Raw genomic sequence first — 20,158 nt, 5'->3', positions numbered from 1 at the left:
TTCTTAGCAACTGCACTGTGCCTGTTGCAGTGAGTCATAGCCAGATACACTTAGCAGGTGTGTCTGTGTCTGTGCATGCGTAAGAGAGATGCCCTTAATCCTGCACGAGAGAGGTTCCAAATCTGTGCGTTCTTTGTATTTTAAGTTATTGTTTGCTATTGCAAACCCACAGAAATATTAAAGAAAATTATAGGATAGATTTACCCAGCATTGTGGAGGGCGGTGTGATCTTAATCATCTCACACTTTTGGAACGTCCAGCACTTTATGTTTATTTTTACCGTGTAGCTGGCACCTGTGTTAGTCATAAAAAACAAAAAGAAGCAGGCTCTTTTTCAGACTTGAATCATCTGCTATTAATATTGCTATTTGGAAGTTTGTCTGTCGGCACTATTGGTTGGGTTAAGCTGGGGAAAGGCACTAGGCCAAGGTTGTGTTGAATTTTTTTTAATGTATGCATAGCAGAAGCATGGATAATTCACATAGGTTTGGTTTACTTTGCCATTAGGTGGTACACATGTCTGGAGAACAGTGTTTGCAAGTGTCTGAAATGGCTTTCATAAATAGAAGATGTTTTGATTCCATCTAGAAACCCAGAGTGCCATCCCAGGCTCAAAACATTTAATAAAGCCCATATGAACAGCCACACTGAACAAAATATGCTATTAGTCTAGCTCAGCAAATACTTTGGTGGTCATAGTGAGGCTAGTTTAACCCTTAGATGTATTAACACAACTCACCCAACAACTAAAGTTTGTGGTTTAGGTACAGCAGTGTAGATTGAGCATAAGCCTACCTCACACCCACGAATCAGTGGTTCTTTCAAGGTGCTTATTAAGTGCAATACTGTATTCTGAAAGAAGTCTCTATGGAGTTGTGCCTGGGCAGTAGCCTGCTCACTAGCTGTCTTACTTATTTGCCCAAGTGTTATGAAATGAACAGATGTTGAGTGGCTTGGTTCACACATCATGCTACACCAATCTATGACTTTCTGTGAGCTCCCAAAAAGGAGATTACAGCTGCTTTGTTCCTTCCTGGTCATTCTGCTACTATTCATAGTCATGGCTTGATTTAGCACGTTGTCTGAACCTGGTCTTGTGGTTCAGCTCTCTCAAGACAATACGTGAGCTGTAACTAAGGTTTGTGCTGTGGTGTATGGCTTGTGGTTTGTTCAGGAGAGCAAAACCACAAGTCTGGGTTCATATGTTTTCTCTCCTGCATAGAAACACACCCTCCAATGCTTTGAATCTAAGCTGCTTCCTCCAGCCCCCTCAGCTGCACAATCCCAGCTGATTGTCATCACTGTCAGCTGAATAGTGCCAGCAGGCACTGGCAGTCAGCTGATCACTGCTTGCAGAGAGCCCCATCAATCAGCTGATAGGGCCTCAAAGCACTGTGTGCCGAGACCACATAACACCAGTCCTGAAAGACCTACATTGGATCCCAGTACGTTTCCAGGCACAATTCAAAGTGTTGGTGCTAACCTTTAAAGCCCTAAATGGCCTCAGCCCAGTATACCTGAAGGAGTGTCTCCACCCCCATCATTCTGCCCGGACACGAGGTCCAGCTCCGAGGGCCTTCTGGTGGTTCCCTCACTGCGAGAAGCGAAGTTACAGGGAACCAGGCAGAGGGCCTTCTTCGTAGTGGCGCCCACCCTGTAGAACACCCACCCACCTGATGTCAAGGAAATAAACAACTATCTGACTTTTAGAAGACATCTGAAGGCAGCCCTGTTTAGGGAAGCTTTTAACATTTGATGAATCATTGTATTTTAATATTCTGCTGGAAGCCTAATATTCTGCTGGAAGGGTGGGCGGGATTAAATAAATAAATAAATAAATAAATAAATAAATAAATAATTCATTCCTGTGTGGGTCCCACCAATCAGCTGATTTGGCAGCACTTGCAGCCCCCTTTTTGGCCCAGCCGCAATTTCTTTCCCTACCCTGTATCTCATGTCATATAAAAGTGGGTGCGGCTAGACCAAAATGGCCTGCTGAATCAAATGAGGGCAACTGGTGGGGTCTAATTACGCCCATGGACTTGAGGTTCCCAACCCCTGTGCTAAGCAAAATCATAGGTTAGGTCACCACAGCAGCAGAATGAGCAGCAGAATGGCCAGGGAGGAGCAAAGCAACTGCAATCACCTCTTCAGAAGCCTGCATGATCACACAAGGCCATGGTTTGACTTAGTGTGACTTGTGAACCAGGTTGTTGTCTTTGCCAGATGTCAATGGCTTGGCCTGTTTTATATATGGTGTGTCCTCATAGGTTCTACCAAAATTGCTGGTTCAGTGCTTGTGATAAATTAGAAATACACAAAATATCCCAAAGAAGCCAATAATGTTACTTTTTCCTACCCAATGTTCCCTGTTGTGCACTATGCCAAATGGAATTATACCATAGTTCTTCCAGGCTACCCAATGTAAAGATCAGTACAGTAGCTGTAGGAAGCTGTAGGAAAGTATTGAATGACCATGTCTGAGTTTCTTCAAAAGCCTTGCATACTTATGTGCCTAGTTGTTGTTGTTTTTTACTGTACCAAAAATCCAAATGGCAAAAAATAAATATTTGGGCATATCATCCAGTCATAGATACTCTGCTGTTAGAGTTCCTGGTCCACCAGCTGAAAATATACTATGATGAGTTTTAACATTTTGCTTACAGTAGTGACTATTTGATTTTATTTAACATACAGTCTCTAAAATGCAAAAATCAGATCAAAATTAAGCATATGAAGGTCCCATTGATTTCAGTAGAAGCCCACAGACTTCCATTGAAATCAGTGGGACTGAAAAATGCTTAACTGTGGATTATTGTGCCTCTGTTTCCTAGGTGGGAGGTAATGCACAGCTTGAAAGGAGTGTTTCCATTAATTTATTTTTAATGGGGTATATGGAGCATCTAAATTAATGGAAGAAGCTTCCTCGTGTTACTACTCACATCTGAACAGAGTATCTTTTGCACATGTATGCACTTAGTGTTATTTACAAAAATCACCATGTGTGTATGAAATGTGACTTGGAATCACTATCTCACATTTACTGATTTATTGGCTTTAAATGCACAGACTTCAGCCATGGCACATCATGTTGGCAAAAGTGGCACTTTCTCAAAGCAGGAGAGAGAGAAGAACCAAGAGAGGAAAAGTTAGATGCTCAGCAAGCTAATTCCGTAAGTGTTCTGAACTGAATGGTGGTTCTCTGGGAGCAAAATAGCAGCTAGGCAAAGGAGAGGAAGAAACCAGCATTCATGCTTAATTTATTATGCCGGAGCTCCTGTCTGTAGACTTATGGTAGATGGAAGCAACTCAAAGTCACCAAAGCAGGCCATTAGATAAGGAATAATAATTTTACAAAAGCTGAAAGAAGTTGGAGTTTATATTTATTTATCTAGAAAATTTATTTATTGGTACTAACTTCCTTGTTGGTATTCAACGTAACAGCACAAAAACGAGCAAGGAGAACTATGGGTGTGACCAGGATTTATTTATTTTTTGGGGGGGGGGCTTTATGTTACAGGGGGCAAAACCAAATTACCCACGGAAACATTTGGTCAGTTAGTTAAGTATTTTTATTTATTTACTTGATTTATTATTATTTTTTTTGGGGGGGGAGGCAGCTGCCCTCCTGCCCCTCTCAGCTACACCTATGAGGAGACCCTCCCATGGGCTACATGCTTGCTAGCATTGGTTGTGGCTTCCCAGATTGTCCAGTGAGGTTTGTTTCTGCTGTGCCATTATAGTGAATGCAGATGTATGGAGCATGTTGTGTCCTATATTACTCAGCCTCAGGGGAATAAAACTCGTTATCACATTTTCCCTTTACATATCTCACAGTGTATCATGGCAGCAATGAGTTCACATGTAAAACAAAACAAAACTTTCACCTGGCAATTGCATGAGATTTAGAGAAAATAACACTTTGTAGGATGGAATCATACAACCATGTTCCTCACCATTATAAAACTTTTTCTTCTTTTTTTTTACATATAGAGGATGGCTTTATGAAAATGTCCAGCATGCAGTTTCCTTGTCACATAAGTGTTGGCAACGGGAGCTAAACACGTGGTAAAAAATGTTTTGTGCATCAGTTGGCAGCATTAGCTGCTATATTTGAACTGTAAAAAGTTTGTAGTTATTTGCCAGAGAAACTTTTCCAAAGCATAGGACTATTCTTTATTAATGGTCAGCCCATATGTTCTCTGTTCATATTTCCAATGTGTGCTTGTTCTTGTTATTAATGTGCTTCCATCAACATTCATGATTGCTGATTGTTCGCAGTTATTTATTGCGTCCATCTAATTATGTAACCGTAATTTCTGAAATAAGTATCTTTTTGTGTTACTATTAAAATGTATTTGGCTTTTCGAAAATACAAGAAGGTCACATTAACTTTGCGACCTTCATGCTTAAATGCATTAACTGCAACCCATCTTGTTTTGATACTTTCCCTTTGTGATCCTCAGTCATAAACAGGCTGACTCACTTCTGCTTGACAGCATCCACCTACACAACCTGCTCTTCATAGATAAACACTATTAATCTGCTCTAATTCATGTAGTAACCATCTTGAAAGAACATTGAATATGGATCTGTTGTTAGCTTTCCAAAAATAGAAAGTACCCAAGTGTAGTAGTCATCCAGTGATGAAAAGACAGAATTGGTAGAACTGGAATCAAGAGCATTCAATTAGTATAGCCAGAAGATGTTCATCATCTAGCATTTTCAAGTGGTTCAGAAAATGGAAGGAACTGCTGTTAGTAGGCAGTACTACGTACAAGGAGATACAAATGATATATGAAGCCAGGGAGAGTGAGGCTGAGCATCTGGATCTGTCTCAGCCCATGATAAATATAATAATAAAAACTTTTTTGGGGGGAAGTTATTGGTTTGTTTTTGGGTTAGTTTTATTATATGTTTTGTGTTCTCATTTTGTATTTTAATGTTGTAATCACCCTGTGACCCTCAGGTGAAGGGCAGTATACAAATTTAATATATAATGATGAAGACGATAAAGGTAGGCCTTCCTTCACTGGTAGCTGGTATTTTGTGATAACTCTGCAAACGAAAACTAGTTGGGACTAGAGGGAGGAAATTATTGGGGTGACTGTCCCAGCCCTGTTTTCTGGGTGATTTCTGAAGTGATTATGTATATTGACATGCACAAAGTGTGTCAGAAGCACAGTTCCTATGGGTAGAATCATGAGTGAAGAAGCTACTACCCATACTGGTAAGAGTAGTAGCAGTGATGTTTTATAGATGGTATATCACACCCGTCAAACTTGCAAAAATGTGTAAGGTAAGCAATAAATGTTGGAGATGTAAAGAAAAAGAAGGAACATTTTATCATATGTGGTGGGAATGTAAAAAGGTTAAAAACTTCTGGGAAATTATATATAACGAGATGAAGAAAATGTTGAAATATACATTTATTAAAAAACCAGAAGCATTTTTATTAGGCATTGTAGGAACTGATATAAATAGAAATGATTGTAAGTTGTTTTTGTATGCAATGACAGCAGCAAGAATTTTATTGCATAAAAATGGAAGCAAGAAGAATTACCAACGAAAGAAGAGTGGAGGATGAAATTGATGGACTATGCAGAACTTAACAAACTAACGGGAAGAATTCAAAACCAGTGGGACCAGAGATTTACAGAAGATTGGCGTAAATTTACGGACTATATGAAAAGTAATTGTGACAATTCGATTACATTTGTACGTTTGCAGGAAGTTTTATAAGGGGAATAATTTGACTTATTGCCTTATTGAATGAAAAGGATGTTATTGGATATGAGGTTAAAGGTAATATAAATTTAAGAAATGCAGGAGAAATCTAAAAGATGGGAGATCATCAGAGGAGCTGAAGGAAGTCCAAAAGATTGTATAAGAGATGGAAATTTGTAAAATGTATGACAATATAAATGTTTTTAAAATGAATAATATATATATAAAAGAAATCAACCTAAAAAAAAAAAGAGTAGTAGCAGTGACTATAATATATTTGCCAGGAACTGAATTTTTTGCTGGCTTGGGTTGCTGTTCTCTATCTCATATGAGGACCTCTGGCCCTGAGCATTGCTGAGATCATTGGCTGGGAAGAAAAACAGCTTCCTAGAGTTCATCAGACTTTTCCTGAAGAAAACATATTTTGTTTGTCAGACCAGCTATATAACCCAACCAGAGCAACACTTACTCTTTGGAATTGTTCTAGACCAGTGGTTCCCAATTAGCTAAGTATTGCAGACCTCCTGTTTTTCAAAAGCCCCCCCTCCCGCTTTTTGAAAATGTTGATATCTCTATTGTAGTTTTTGTGAATGGTGCCACAAATTGGTCCCACCAATTGGGAACTACTGCTCTAGATAATGTGGGAAATTTAGTGGTAGATGCCCATTCTATTTCTTTGGGATATGTGGACTTTTAGAGGGCATTTTATTGGATGCTAAATGTGCAGTGGAAAGTGTCTTTCACTGTCCTCTTCAGAAAATGTACACACAATAGCGACAAATGTAAAAAAAATGCTACTGGAATGGTTACAAAAATGTATTAAAATAATTAACTAAAATATGTTTATGCACATGCCAGCTCCGATTGTAGTCCTTGGTAGTCTTATAGCAAATGAAAAATTGTCTAGACAATGTGGCCTAGAGGTAAGACACATGTATTGAGACACCAGCACATCTATATGTGCCATGTGACATATTTGCTGATATATGATTCAGTAGCTAAAACTCTTACCAATGCAATAGGAAATGATTCCCTTCCCCCAGCTATTGTTGAAACAGTTATGGACAATATATATCACTTTTAAAAACTCATGTTCTTGTACATGTGAAGGCAATTTCCTAAAGAGTAGCAGCGGGGCTGGCCCAGGACATTTTGGCACCTGAAGTACAGTGGTACCTCGGGTTAAGAATTTTATTCATTCTGGAGGTCCGTTCTTAACCTGAAGCTGTTCTTAACCTCAAGCACCACTTTAGCTAATGGAGCCTCCTGCTGCCACTGCGCCACTGCTGTGCGATTTCTGTTCTCATCCTGAAGCAAAGTTCTTAACCCGAGGTACTATTTCTGAGTTAGCAGAGTCTGTAACTTGAAGCGTCTGTAACCTGAAGCGTCTGTAACCCGAGGTACCACTGTGAATGACAAAATGGTGTCTTCTATGCCAGGAAAAAAATGGATGAGTAAAGATCTACATCAGGAGCAAGGGTATTACCTCCTATTTGCCAAGAAGCTACTGTAGTGTTGGCATGGGGCATGCCAAAGAGATGACAGATCTAGCTTCCAAGGAGCACTGTATTCCTTGAAGGCTGGATCTGCTGTCCCTGTGTATCCTGCCACCTGAGGCACTTGCCTCACCTTGCCTCATGGGTAGGATGGCCCTGAATATCCATATTCCCCCAATCAGGATATTTGTATGGATGATGTTGGAAGAAACAAGTCAAACAGAAGGGATGAAAAGACGGAGCTGTAGAGTTAGCTGTCAGATTTTAGTAAATTATCAGCTCTGTATGCCTTCTTTGCATGAATCTTTTAAGAATGTAGCATTCTTTATCTTCAAACAAAAATATACAACTAGTCACTAAAAACCAACCTCCATACCAGAGGACAAACTCCTTAGTCCAAGTTGTGTCCCAAGTAAATCCATGGCCATGCATAATAAAATCTAGAATTATTAAAAATACAGAAGAAAATCTTTGTTAAGAGAAGTCAGACTGGGTTCTGCAAAGTCCTTCCCCACTAATGTTCTAGAATATTTTGATAGTTTCAATAGACACTGTTGAAATGATCTGGTGGACCCTGTATACCTGAGCTTCCTGCTAAGATATAGGAAGTGCCCACCAGTGCGAGTCCTGATGCTCACCCCTCATCACTATCCCCCATATCACTAACCATGTTTGGTTTTGCAGAAAAGGGAGGAAGCATAGTAAGATATCCTCAGATGCCTTGTTTATTCTTGGTTTATCCTGCCTTGCTTGCACAAAGCTTACATGGAAGCTCGACTATGTCCAGTCTCTACTGAGCATTCATTCTGATTTGTTTACAGGGCAGTTATACAACAATGAGCATTCATCCTGCACTCATCTTTGTTTGCTTACAGGGTGTTTATATTTCTCCCTGTTAATCATTTGCTCACCCCACATCTTTTCAGTATATTTCACAATCACTTTCCTAACCACAAAAAGTCCAGGATTTTTGTAAAGTACATCTGTTCTACTAGGGCAAAAGAGCACTTTAATCTACCTTAGTTGTGCAAACCTAAAGTCCCTCCTACAAAATAGTAACAGCCTGGAGGCATCCTAGATACCTTGCCAATCATGTCCTTCATTACTGGAAATGTGTTTTCTGAAAATGTGGCTTGAATTTACAATGGGAACTATATATTCAAACATTTGTAAAGGCATTGAAAAAGAAGAAGTGAGAAATCATATTGGAGAGCTGATGTGTGCACTCCTGAACAAAATGGAAAAGTTGTTAAAAAGACACAGAGTGCATTTTCAACTGAAACAGACCCCAAGCTTTGTTTGCTAAAATGTGTTTGTTAAGGCAGGACTCCAGTGGAACTCCAGTCCTTACACAAGACTAGTGCATGTATACTGCTCTGCAGCTGCATAACAAAGGGACTGAAGACTCATATAACAATTGCATAGAGAGCAGTGTGTGAGGAGGATTTAGTAGAGTTCATACTTTCATGTGGAATTCAAATCCAAGCTGAGGAAACACCCCCATTTCACTCACACGAGCACAGAACATACATTCACTGCTGGCAATAATGTGGCTCCTTATTCATTTCTCATTCATTAGCTGTCGTTTTGCTGTGCTCCCGTAACAAATGTCCAAATGGAAGCAGAGAAAAGAACTGCCACATAAGACAAACACGGCCTCTGTCACAAAAGTTCTCCTTGAAAAAAGAGACAGAGACATTCCAGTTGGAGCAGTTGTGCAGAAAAAAAGGGAGAGAGTCTCCATCCTCTGTGTGTGTTTTCTCTCCAGCAAATAAATATCTAATTTAAAAGAGATTGCGGCAATCTGAAATTTAGCTAGGTTTCAGAGAATGGATTAAAAGGAAATCTCAGGTAGGGCATCTGCTTCTGGGCCTCTGGACTGGTTTTGTGGCTTCTGATTAATTTCACAGCTCTGAAACAGTTTGATTCTCTCTTTTAGTCTCTCGAGGCTGTAGAGAAGAATAAGCAAGAGGGAAACTGGTTCTTGACAAAGTGCTATGAAATGTATTGTTTAGTTTCTTTAAAAAAGAAAAGTAAATGCAAGTGCTACAGAATACTGTGGTGACCAATGTAAGATTTTGAGTTGATTAACTGCTGTGCCTTGGGCTGTCTGGCAAACATTACAATATATTAAGATAGGGGGTAATTTGGTAGATATTTAATTTATGACTCTTTTTCTTAATTAAAATAAGAAAAGACATTCATTGTTAATAAAAAAAATAGTCTAAAAGACATTGCTTGCTGTTTATAACAATGAAACTAGACCAAAAACAATGCAGATTAAAACCCACATTTTGGATTTTATGTGAAAAGAGTTATAAAGCCCCCTATTTATCTGAATCAGTATTCAGATTTCTAAATGCGTACATACACTCCTTAACTCTCTCTTGTCATATTTTTTCTTAGAACTAGATCTAAAATCCTGCTTCTTAGAATAAAATGCTGAAATGAATGCAGATTTTAATTGCCTTTTTGTATATGTGGTAGGCTTTTATTTACTCATTTTCAGCAACACAGGGTAAATAAGCTGATCAGATCACAAGGACATTTTGAGAGGCGTCCCCAGAAGCATATAACTTCCTGCTTCTCTGTTTTTCCCTGAAATTTCAATTAGCTTTGGTTCTCCTTCCTACCTGTCCCCATGTGCCCTAAACGGCTGCGCAGTGTTGTTGTTGTACTGCTTACCATCTGCTCTGTTCTGTTCAAGAAACAGCTTAATTTTAATGCCATGTGGAATGAGTCTTTCCTACATTTATGTAATGTGCTTTCAGGGCACAACTTCAGCACTGACAGGACAGGTCTTTGTACAGGGCATATCCACACTTAGGGCTCATCCACACTTCCTTTTGTGCTGCTTTTCTAGGCACATGTTCACACTTTAAAGCTCTCTGTCTGAGCACTTTTTTATTTTTGCCCCAACACTTTCTCTGAAAAAACCTCACTCTTTACTGCTGAAAACAATTCTGCAGAAAACCTGAATTGCTATTTGTTCCAATTCAGCACTAAAGAGTGGGTTTTTCTTGAAGAAAGCAGTGGAGCAAAAGAAGGAGGGAGTGCTCAGACATGGGCCAGGAAAGTACAGACCTTTGCGTAGTATGTGTGGGGCAAAAGGTAAGTGTGGAAGAGCCATTAAACTAGGATAATGGTTGTTCTCTTGCTCCCAGGGAAGCCTAGGAACTGTAGTTCTGTGATGGGGCCTAGAAATCTCTGATAAACTACAACAGACTCTCCAAGTGTCCCTATTTTCCAGGACAGTCCTGGATTTACAAAAGCTGCCCCAAGTTTCTGATTTGACACCGGAATGTCCCACTTTTCATTAGGACGTCCCTATTTTCACTGGAGAAATTTGCCGCGTGTGGAGTTATGCAACCCCTGAGTCAAGGAGGTAAGTACAACCTTTAGAAGACATTTGAAGGCAGCCCTGTATAGGGAAGTTTTAAAAATGTTTTATTATATTTTTATATACGTTGAAAGCCACCCAAAGTGGCTGGGGCAACTGAGTCAGGTGGGCTGGGTATAAATAATAAAAAATGTTGTTGTTGTTGTTGTTATGGAATAAAGGTAAAGGGACCCCTGACCATTAGGTCCAGTCGCGGACGACTCTGGGGTTGCGGCGCTCATCTTGCTTTATTGGCTGAGGGAGCCAGCGTACAGCTTCTGGGTCATGTGGTCAGCATGACTAAGCCGCTTCTGGCGAACCAGAACAGCGCATGGAAACGCCGTTTACCTTCCCACCGGAGCGGTACCTATTTATCTACTTGCACTTGGCATGCTTTCGAACTGCTAGGTGGGCAGGTGTTATGGAATAGGACAGTCCTATTTTCATTGGAGAAATTTTGGAGAGTATGCTACAACTCCCACCATTATGTGAGAGAATAATTTGTATCAGTATATATAATGTAGACATTCTCATGTACCATAGTACATAGCACCTTCCTCTTTGCATTGCTACTCAGCAGCCAAAGTATATGCAAGAGGGCCATGCTGAGGGATGGAAATATTTCTACCTTGCTGCAGTTCTGTGATCCCTTTGAAATGCTGTTATAGGCAGGGTAGCTTATTGGTCAAACTGGACCTACGTAACAGCTATAACAAGAAGATTTCACACTTGGCTGAACCACAATGTAAACTGAGTGGTACAAAGAGATCATCTAACATGATGATCAAGTCTCTAAAGTTCCATGCCCGACATACTTCCTGTGGAGGACAGCTTCAACTGTCCTGCATGAAAAAGCTTGTAACTGTACTCTGTGGATGGCCATGTCTGATGACCTCTTACAGCCAGCAAGGTAAGGTCTGAGTCCATTCTTGTATCGCCTAAGCCCTTCTCCCATGTTCCTTCCATTCATATGCTGAATGTGTGGAGGGAGGGGGAGTAGAAATGTACCACCAGCAAAAGTGTGAAAGGGCCTTTTATGCACATATAACGGTAGATTGTAGTGTCCTAATTATATAACTAGAAATCCTGAATGTGTGGAGGAGCTTATTTGTGGGCAACTCCTTTCATACTTCCGTTGAACATTAAGTGATAAGGCAGGGCCAACAGAAAAAGCCCTGTTCCCCCTTCCTGTCACTCAGTAGCTATTGCAAGTCATATGACAAAGCAGCCAACAGAAAAATTCCATGTATGGAATATTTGGGAAGATGTGTTTCTGATGTAGAGAAATGTGAAGGGGGAGAAAAGGAACAGTGTAATGTTAGTAGTGTGCAACTAGGATAAACCTCAGCCTGATTTCCTTTCCCGAATGCAAGTTTTTTCTTCAGAGAATCTTAGAAATCAGAACATTATTACTAATGATAGTTTCCATTTTCAGCCTGTAGGGAAGCAAACCCTCTTGTTCCACTTGCAGCCTACACATTGACGCAGCATGCCTTTCTTTTTTTTTTTTTAAAGAAAGAATCTAATTTTGAAGTGTCAAGCAGAAATAAAATTAGAAATCCTCAGCTGTGTAAATCAGCAGCCAGTATAGCTTCATCCAATGACTAGCTTTAATCTCAACTTTTTTTTTTTACAAGGCTAGAAGTGTGACATAGTCATATATTCATGAAAACAGCATTTCTGACCTTAGCTCAGTAGTCCTCATGGCAGCCAGCTGCTGCTGTGTGTGTTGCAAAAGCTATTGATTCTTGGTGGTGGTGGATGGTGCTCATTTGGCCAGGAAGGGTGGAGTGCATGGCAGCTAACTAGGCAGAGCCAGGGGTAACATCAGGTGAAGTTAATGGCATTTTCTCTTACAACAAAACCGTTCATAAAACAATTTCCCAGAAGGCAATTGTAGGCTGCATCAACAGAAGCATAGTGACCAGATCAAGGGAAGTTCTGGACACTACAATTTAAAAAGGATATTGACAAGATGGAATGTGCGCAAAGGAGGGCAACCAAGATGACCAAGGGTCTGGAAACAAAGCCTTATGAGGAATGGTTGAAGGTGTTTGATATGTTTAGCCAGGAAAAGAGGAGAGTGTGAAGAGATGTGATAGCCATCTTCAAATGTCTTAAGAGCTGTCACATGGAAGATGGAGCAAGCTTGTCTTCTCCTTTTCCATAGAGTAGGACCTGAACCAATGTCTTCAAGTTACAAGAAAGGGGATTCTGATTAAACAACAGGAAGAACTTTCTGACAGTAACAGCTGTTTGACAGTGGAACGGACTCCCTCAGAAGGTGGTGAACTCTCCTTCCTTGGAGGTTTTAAAGCAGAGATTGGATGGCCATCTGTCATGGATGCTTTAGTTGAAATCCCTGCTTTGCGGGGAGTTGAACTAGGTGGCCCTCAGGGTTCCTTCCAACTCTTCAATTCTATTATTCTATTCTATGAGACTCTGTTCTATGAGTAACTTGCCCAGGAAACTGAGGATAGATTCCAGTTGTGTGTACACTTACTTAGGAGTAAAACCCAATGAAGTCAGTAGAGTTTTCTTCCAAGTACACTTACATAGGATTGTGTTGCATATCCCATCATTACCTCACTCAGATGGCCAATAACAAAAAAGGATAGAAGAGATCATTTCATCAGGTGCAGCTTGTACAACAAGCTACACCGCAGCAGCGCTGGCTTGCGCCCGCGACTGCAACTACCTGGGGCTGCATGCCATCACCAGGATGTGTGTGCATGCTCAGGGGCATGCTGACATTACTTGTGCAGGTAGTGCACTCATGCTTCTGCACTTTGTGGGTATCCTGGCCCCCATTTAAAATGTGGGGGCTAGGGCATTCATGGCCCCAGGGAGTTGGCGCTCCTACTACACATTCCATAGGTTTCCTATTCTACACAACCATTTTAGTTAATACCTGACCTATTTTTGCATCTAGCCACCCCATTTTTCTCCCACACCCTTAAATTCAATTCTTGTATTCATCTGCCCCACCTTGACTACAGTCTTAATGCATGCTTACATGGGAATAAGCCACACTGGATTCAGTAGGACTTACTTCTGAGTAGATGTGCATAACATGCTTAAGTCCCAACAACATTAGTGGAACTAAAGCTGCAGTCTTACACACACTTGGAAGCATCCCAGTGAAGACAGAAGGACTTTGATCTGACTACGCATACGTGGGATGTCGCCACATATTTCAAGGTCTTGATTTCAGTGTAATTTAAACACACCTAACTTTCAGTCTGTTTCCCCCCAGTGATTATACTGCATGGTATCCAAACCCAATAACTATTTTCTTGTAGAGACCACAACCCATTCAGAGATGAAAGAACAATACCCCCACCAAAGGTATGGAAGGATCATCCTTTTGAGCCAAACACAAATGGCATTTTTGCCTGAAATCCAAAACAAAAATATTAGAATATATTAAGGAAGTAGCTTTGCTTTAAGACTCAAATTCCACCAAGAGGCAGATCCATCTACAAAGAAATTCAGCAAAAACATTGCTATAAAAATCTGCTGGCCTACGCTTACCCTTGTGTACATGTGCCCACCTAAGCAAAATAGTTTTCACTTAAGTATGTGAAAAGGTAAGGCTTAGATGAACCTTTTTTGAGGGAAGGATTTCCCTGGCTGAGGTGCAACTGCTGAGAAAAATACAATAAGACGGGTCTCACAGGGACCTTTTTGCAAAGGACAGGAGGATTCAAATGAGAAGAAATCACTCCTGGAGGTACATTATTAGACTATGGCCATTGCTAGCTTTAGAGAGAACAACTTCACATTCTGCATGGGGGGGGGGGAGCAATGCCACAGCAGCAATACAGGAAACAGTTTAGAATGCCATCATAGCTTACACCTCTGCTTTCCAAAAGTACTTTTTACTTTCAGCCATGTATTTTCACTTTTCTCAAGAAACTGATGTAGCTGCTATGGATATGTTTAAATTAATTCCTTTGACAACAGGGCATTCTGTAGTGACCAATGTAACTTTTGTAAGCTTCTTTACATAATGTTTCATGTTTTAGCTAACATTAGTTAACTCCAGTTAGCATTAAACTATTTATTCAGTAGGGATGTGGGTGGCGCTGTGAGTTAAACCACAGAGCCTAGAACTTGCCGATCAGAAGGTCAGTGGTTCGAATCCCTGCAATGGGGTGACCTCCCGTTGCTCGGTCCCTGCTCCTGCCAACTTAGCAGTTCGAAAGCACGTCAAAGTGCAAGTAGATAAATAGGTACCGCTCCGGCGGGAAGGTAAACGGCGTTTCCATGCGCTGCTCTGGTTCGCCAGAAGTGGCTTAGTCATGCTGGCCACATGACCCGGAAGCTGTACGCCGGCTCCCTCGGCCAATAAAGCGAGATGAGTGCCGCAAGCCCAGAGTCGGCCACAACTGGACCTAAGGGTCAGGGGTCCCTTTACCTTTACCTGTTTGTTAGGTACCTTGATCTTCCCTACAAAAATAATCAAGAAGTATGTCACTAGTAGTTTAAATGCTTTCTTGTTAAATGTGTTTTAAAAGCTGCAACACAGGTACCAGTTTTTCAGCTTCAAAAATGTATCTGTAGCCTTGTAGATAAGTGCTTTCTCTAAAACTATGAATCACATCACCCCAACCTACCCCAAATTTATGGCAATACAGTGGTACCTCGCAAGACGAATGCCTCGTAAGACGAAAAACTCGCAAGACGAAAGAGTTTTTCGTTTTTTGAGTTGCTTCGCAAGACGAATTTCCCTATGGGCTTGCTTCACAAGACGAAAAGTCTTGCAAGTTTGTTTCCTTTGTCTTGCAAGTTTGTTTCCTTTTTCTTAAAACCGTGCATTCAGGGGGTGCAGTTGTGACTTGACTTCGAGGAGCAACTCATAGCACGCAGTGTGGTAGCCTTTTTTGAGGTTTTTGAAGACTTTGGTGATTTTTGAAGCTTTTCCAAAATCCGTGCTTCACAATACGAAAAAATCGCAAGACGAAAAAACTCGCAGAATGAATTAATTTCGTCTTGCGAGGTACCACTGTATACAGAAATAGCTAATGTTTCATAGGCGAGTGTCAAATGTATGGTAATGATTATTAGAAAATGGGGAGAAAAGGTTATATGGCAGTGGGTCATATGACCCATGACCAATGTAATGTGACCAATGTGACATGTGACAATTCATTGATAGAGGCCACTTTGGGCAAAGCATGGCCACCCACCCTACACTTGATGTCATGAAGCTAAGGGCAGGTCTCAACCAAAAGGCTTAGAATTGGCCAAAGTTGTTTTGTGAAGCTTCCAAAGCGCCTGAAGACCAGCTGGTTTTCAGGAGCACAAATCAGGGACCCAGGGCTAAGCAGGATTGCTTCACGTCAGCCAGTATGAAGGGAGAGCAACCGTGCTGAGTTCAGGCATGCTTGAGAGAGCTGCCTTCAGCACTAAGCACCACCAGGAGAGGGGGCAATCCTTTCTTTCTTTGCCTGCCAGTTGAGGACATTTGTAGTTGGTAAATTCATTGTGATTGCGCAGGGCCTGCTTTTCTTCTGCATTTAATAGGAAATGCCGTTAAGTGGCCAGATGGGGTTGCTGCTCTCCGCCCCCCCATACACGCACATACCCCTCTGGCCATAGCTGTATCTGCTACTTCTTTGTCTTTAATTCTTATTTTAAAACTTTTTTCCCTTGGAAGGATTTTAAGAATTGCATATGCAGCCCCCTCCTCTGTTGGAGCGGTATCAAAAAGTCTCTGTAAGCACAATATGGCTTGAAAATACTCTCCAAAGTAAAAGATCCCAGCACTGCCAAAGGGCTTCCACCCACTCCTTGAGGCATGAAAATACTCCCGTGTTTCATGTTGGAAAGCCATGCTTCATTTTTGTGGAAATAGAGAAGGCACTACGGGTACTGTTACATTTAGATTGGTATTGTGTTCAGGGCTGTATGAAATGCAGAAATGCCATGGGGATGACATCACAGGTGTTCCTGTGATAAGTACCTCCCCCTGTTTAAGTTTAGGATGGTTCCCTACACAGATGGCTCATCAAATTGCGGAGTTTCCATGTTCCTGATGTGGAGAATCTCTTGGAAGAAGTTGTATGCTAATTAAGGCCAGGAGCTCATCTAGTTCAGTATTATTGACACTGCCTGACAGCTGTCAGGAGCCAGAGTCAGTAAAACACCTACTGTTCGTGAACTCTTTATTCAAAGCAACCAAAACAGCCCAGTCCTAGTGGTCACAGCAACCCTTCCCACTAAGTATTGCCCCAGTGAGGCAGTTGCAAGGACTGAAGGTCCCAGCATTCCCACTGGTCTCTAAGGGTCCTCCCCAGTTCCTTTCCCAGCAGCCCAAGGCTCCATCACCTTGTATCTCATTGGTCCACCCTGTTCCTTTCTGTGCATGTTCTGAGAGACCGAGTTGTTCACAGCAGGGGGGGAGGACACCCCCCCCCCAGATCCTTCAGCAGCCTGCATTATTGCATCCTCTTGGCCCCCATCGTCTCCAGCTTCCTCTTCTGCCTCTAATCCTTGACTGCTGTCTGCCACAACCTCTTCCTGCTCACTAAACCCTGTTGCTCCTTCAGCTTCCAACACCGCCTCTTCCCAGTCTGCTCCCTCTTCTCCCTCTGACTTCTCATTGTTGTCCCACCACCACTCCCCGGGCTCTGTGCCATATTCCTCTAGGGGTTCCCCAGATGGTTCCTCCCCACCACTCCTCTGCATCCAGCCAGTCTATGACAGCAGCTCGGGGAAGAAATTCAATCTGGAGTGTATTTTAATGGAAACCTGCCTATTTTGCACTTCTTGAACCAATATGAAAACCAAAGTAACAGCTATCTTTCAAAATTTACACTTCTCCGAAATTTGTGATGTGATTCTCCACCCAAACAATATGCACCAAAATTGTTATATTAGGGGAAAGTGTTCAAAATAAATGCATTTATCAGTGGAAATAACATAAAAATGTATTATATTAAGAAAGATTCCTTTCAAAATATGTATATTCAGTGGTACCTCTGGTTATGAACTTAATTCGTTCTGGAGGTCTGTTCTTAACCTGAAACTGTTCTTAACCTGAGGTACCACTTTAGCTGATGAGGCCTCCCACTGCCGCCATGCGATTTCTGTTCTCATCCTGAAGCAAAGTTCTTAACCAGAGGTACTATTTCTGAGTTAGCGGAGTCTGTAACCTGAAGCACCTGTAACCTGAGGTACCACTGTATTAGTTAAAACTGTATTCAAAAGTACGCGTCAGTAGAAATTTGTACTGATCAGGATTTTTTAAAAAATGCAAATTGTTATGGTTGGAAAATGAGAAAATGAAATTTGTCCATCCCTATCTGGAGGTGCTAGGGATTGGACCAGAAATCTCTCACATATGCTCTTCCAATTAGCTGTTGCCCTTCCCCTGATTAAAAAATTGAAATGCCATTTCTTCTCTGGATGCTATTTCAACATATTTTTGAAAGAAAATAAAGGAAGAGCCAACATGTGTTTGTCCTTTACTGAGAAACAGATGCAGAAAATGACAAAGGATGCTGATAAAAATAATTAAGATCTGCTGGTTCTATCAACCTGTAGTAGAACATTCCATCTCTCTCTCTCTCTCTCTCTCTCTCTCTCTCTCTCTCTCTCTCTCGGTATTGTTTAGTCTCCCATGGTTTCTCAGCCTTGTGCTCTTGGATTTGTTTCAGTGGTGGCAATTTCACACTGAGGAAATGTTCACCAACTGGTGGCAAAACTTCAACTCTCTCTCCCCCCCCCCCCCCCAATTTGGAACCAGCAGCTGCCATTCATGCTTTCCATGACCTTGAGGCTGTGACTGCTGAGACACGCTCTGTACATTGCTATCCTTAATGGCTGTTTGGAGACAGCAGCCAGTGCAGAATGTGTCCACCTGTCTCCTTATGGGACTGGATTGCTAGAAGTGCATTATACCAGTGCTGGCTGCCAATAGCTTTCCAGTTGTAACTGCTAATGCTATGGCTCTTCATACCTGAAAGACAGCTCAGCTCCCTTGGGTCCAATTCAGATATTTTAAGATCGACTAAAATCACCCTCTTGACAATACTATCTGTGCTTCATACGCAGAGGTGAAGAAGGGAGATGTTCTACCATGGTGTTTCTCTTGAAGGTTTACTAAATCCTGAGCAGCTTTTATAAGCACCAGAAGATTTTATCTTACTTGTTTATCTTGGGGTGGGCATTTGATGACCAGGGATGTTCAGGTATTGGATCCTTTATCTTAATTATATTTTAGAATTGTGAATCTGCTTTCAAGCTGTGAAATGCAATAAATATTTGGGACCATTTGCATTATGCATGAAAGTTGGGGGGGGGGAGCCCAAATTGCACCAAATTATGCAAGTTAAAGAAATTATTTAGGTCACTCTGCCTGCAGAAATTGTCATGGAAAGCAGGACAACTTATTGCAAGGACTGGAATTTCAAGCCTTGTGCATGGAGGGACTTGTGAGGCTACAGTTAGGAGCTGCCAGAATCTATATGTAGCTTCTGTATGGTAACGCATTACACTGCACACTGCACCAACTGGTCCTGGGCCTGAATACAATAAATATATATATATATACATAAACATATATCGCACACTCTATAAAGCATCCTTAAGATACGCAAGTTCAGCAGATGGCAGACAACTTCAAACTGAGTGACTCATTATAGTTCCTAGCACCCTCCAAAGGCTCCAAAGGAATGTGGTCTTGGAAGGGCACATGTTTGTTTGAGACTCTGTCCTGCCATGTGATGCCCAAAATCTTCTTGATATGCTATTATTTCAATTTTTGCAGACTACTGTTGGGCTGAAGGTGAGAGTGAGTTTAGGGTTGATGTGAGAGTTCAACCTCATGTTCAGACTTCATACCTCAGTAAGCTATTTGGTGGGGAGAATAAGAATGGACGGAAATCTCATTCTCAACAGCTGGTTAGGGGAGAGTTAAAATAATGGACTGGCAGTTTAAATTTATTCGTAGTCAGAAGCTGCTAATGTGCTGTGTGTGTCTTTAAATGAGCAAAACCTTTTTTAAAATATAAAAATCTCAAGTGTATTTGCCTTCTGATGTAGTCAAACTTTTTAAAAAATCTCCTTTGTATCTACAAGAGAGGGAGAGGCTGCCAGGTTTTCTTCCAGCCAAATCACAGCAGATTTAATGTGTGTTTCTTTTGCATATTTGTCACTTTACCATCTTGGAGAGGGGTTATGCGGAGTATATTTTTACTGCCTAGGCAAACATTCATGCTGTTCAAATGAATGTGTTTTCCTTCAAATTCCATATCTCCAAACTGGTGCACAAATACTACCTACCCTGCTTTTCTTTGCAAATGGCAAGGTTGCTGGTTATTGTTGATGTTGGTTATTCACGATGATCAGGAAAAGTAGAATCTGAGCTCCCATTAATTTATCAACACAAATGGTGTTGATGGGGATATGCATTCCCCGAAAGCTTCCGAATGTGAATATGAAGCTGTTTCCCTACTTCTTGTCTCACCCCACTACTTGTGCGCAATGCAGCTATTAAAAGCATAAGAGGACCCTGCTAGATTAGCCAGTGGCTCATCTAGTCCAGGAT

The 20,158-nt window shown here is 41.2% G+C and overlaps 1 protein-coding gene and 1 long non-coding RNA gene across 11 annotated transcripts in view; one reads left to right on the top strand and one right to left on the bottom strand.

Annotated features, from left to right (window-relative positions):
* Positions 1–20,158, top strand: part of LOC307208299 (transducin beta-like protein 3) — a gene marked incomplete at its 5' end in the record, with an annotated part of 171,556 nt that overhangs the window by 99,229 nt on the left and 52,169 nt on the right. The window contains one exon of one of the 4 annotated variants that reach the window (XR_013835046.1): positions 11,432–11,512. The exons of 2 other annotated variants lie outside the window; for them this stretch is intronic. Of the gene's footprint in view, positions 1–11,431; positions 11,513–16,641; positions 16,742–20,158 lie in introns of those variants that run through there. One more of the 4 variants, XR_013835047.1, reaches the window with a different exon arrangement.
* Positions 1–20,158, bottom strand: part of LOC307208316 — a 116,160-nt gene that overhangs the window by 75,273 nt on the left and 20,729 nt on the right. The gene's annotated exons all lie outside the window — the stretch shown is intronic.

This window comes from Podarcis cretensis (assembly GCF_951804945.1).
Source record: "Podarcis cretensis genome assembly, chromosome: Z".
In the NCBI taxonomy this organism is placed as follows: domain Eukaryota; kingdom Metazoa; phylum Chordata; class Lepidosauria; order Squamata; family Lacertidae; genus Podarcis; species Podarcis cretensis.
Note: the sequence above shows the minus strand (reverse complement) of the source record. Positions and strands in the feature narration are given on the sequence as shown.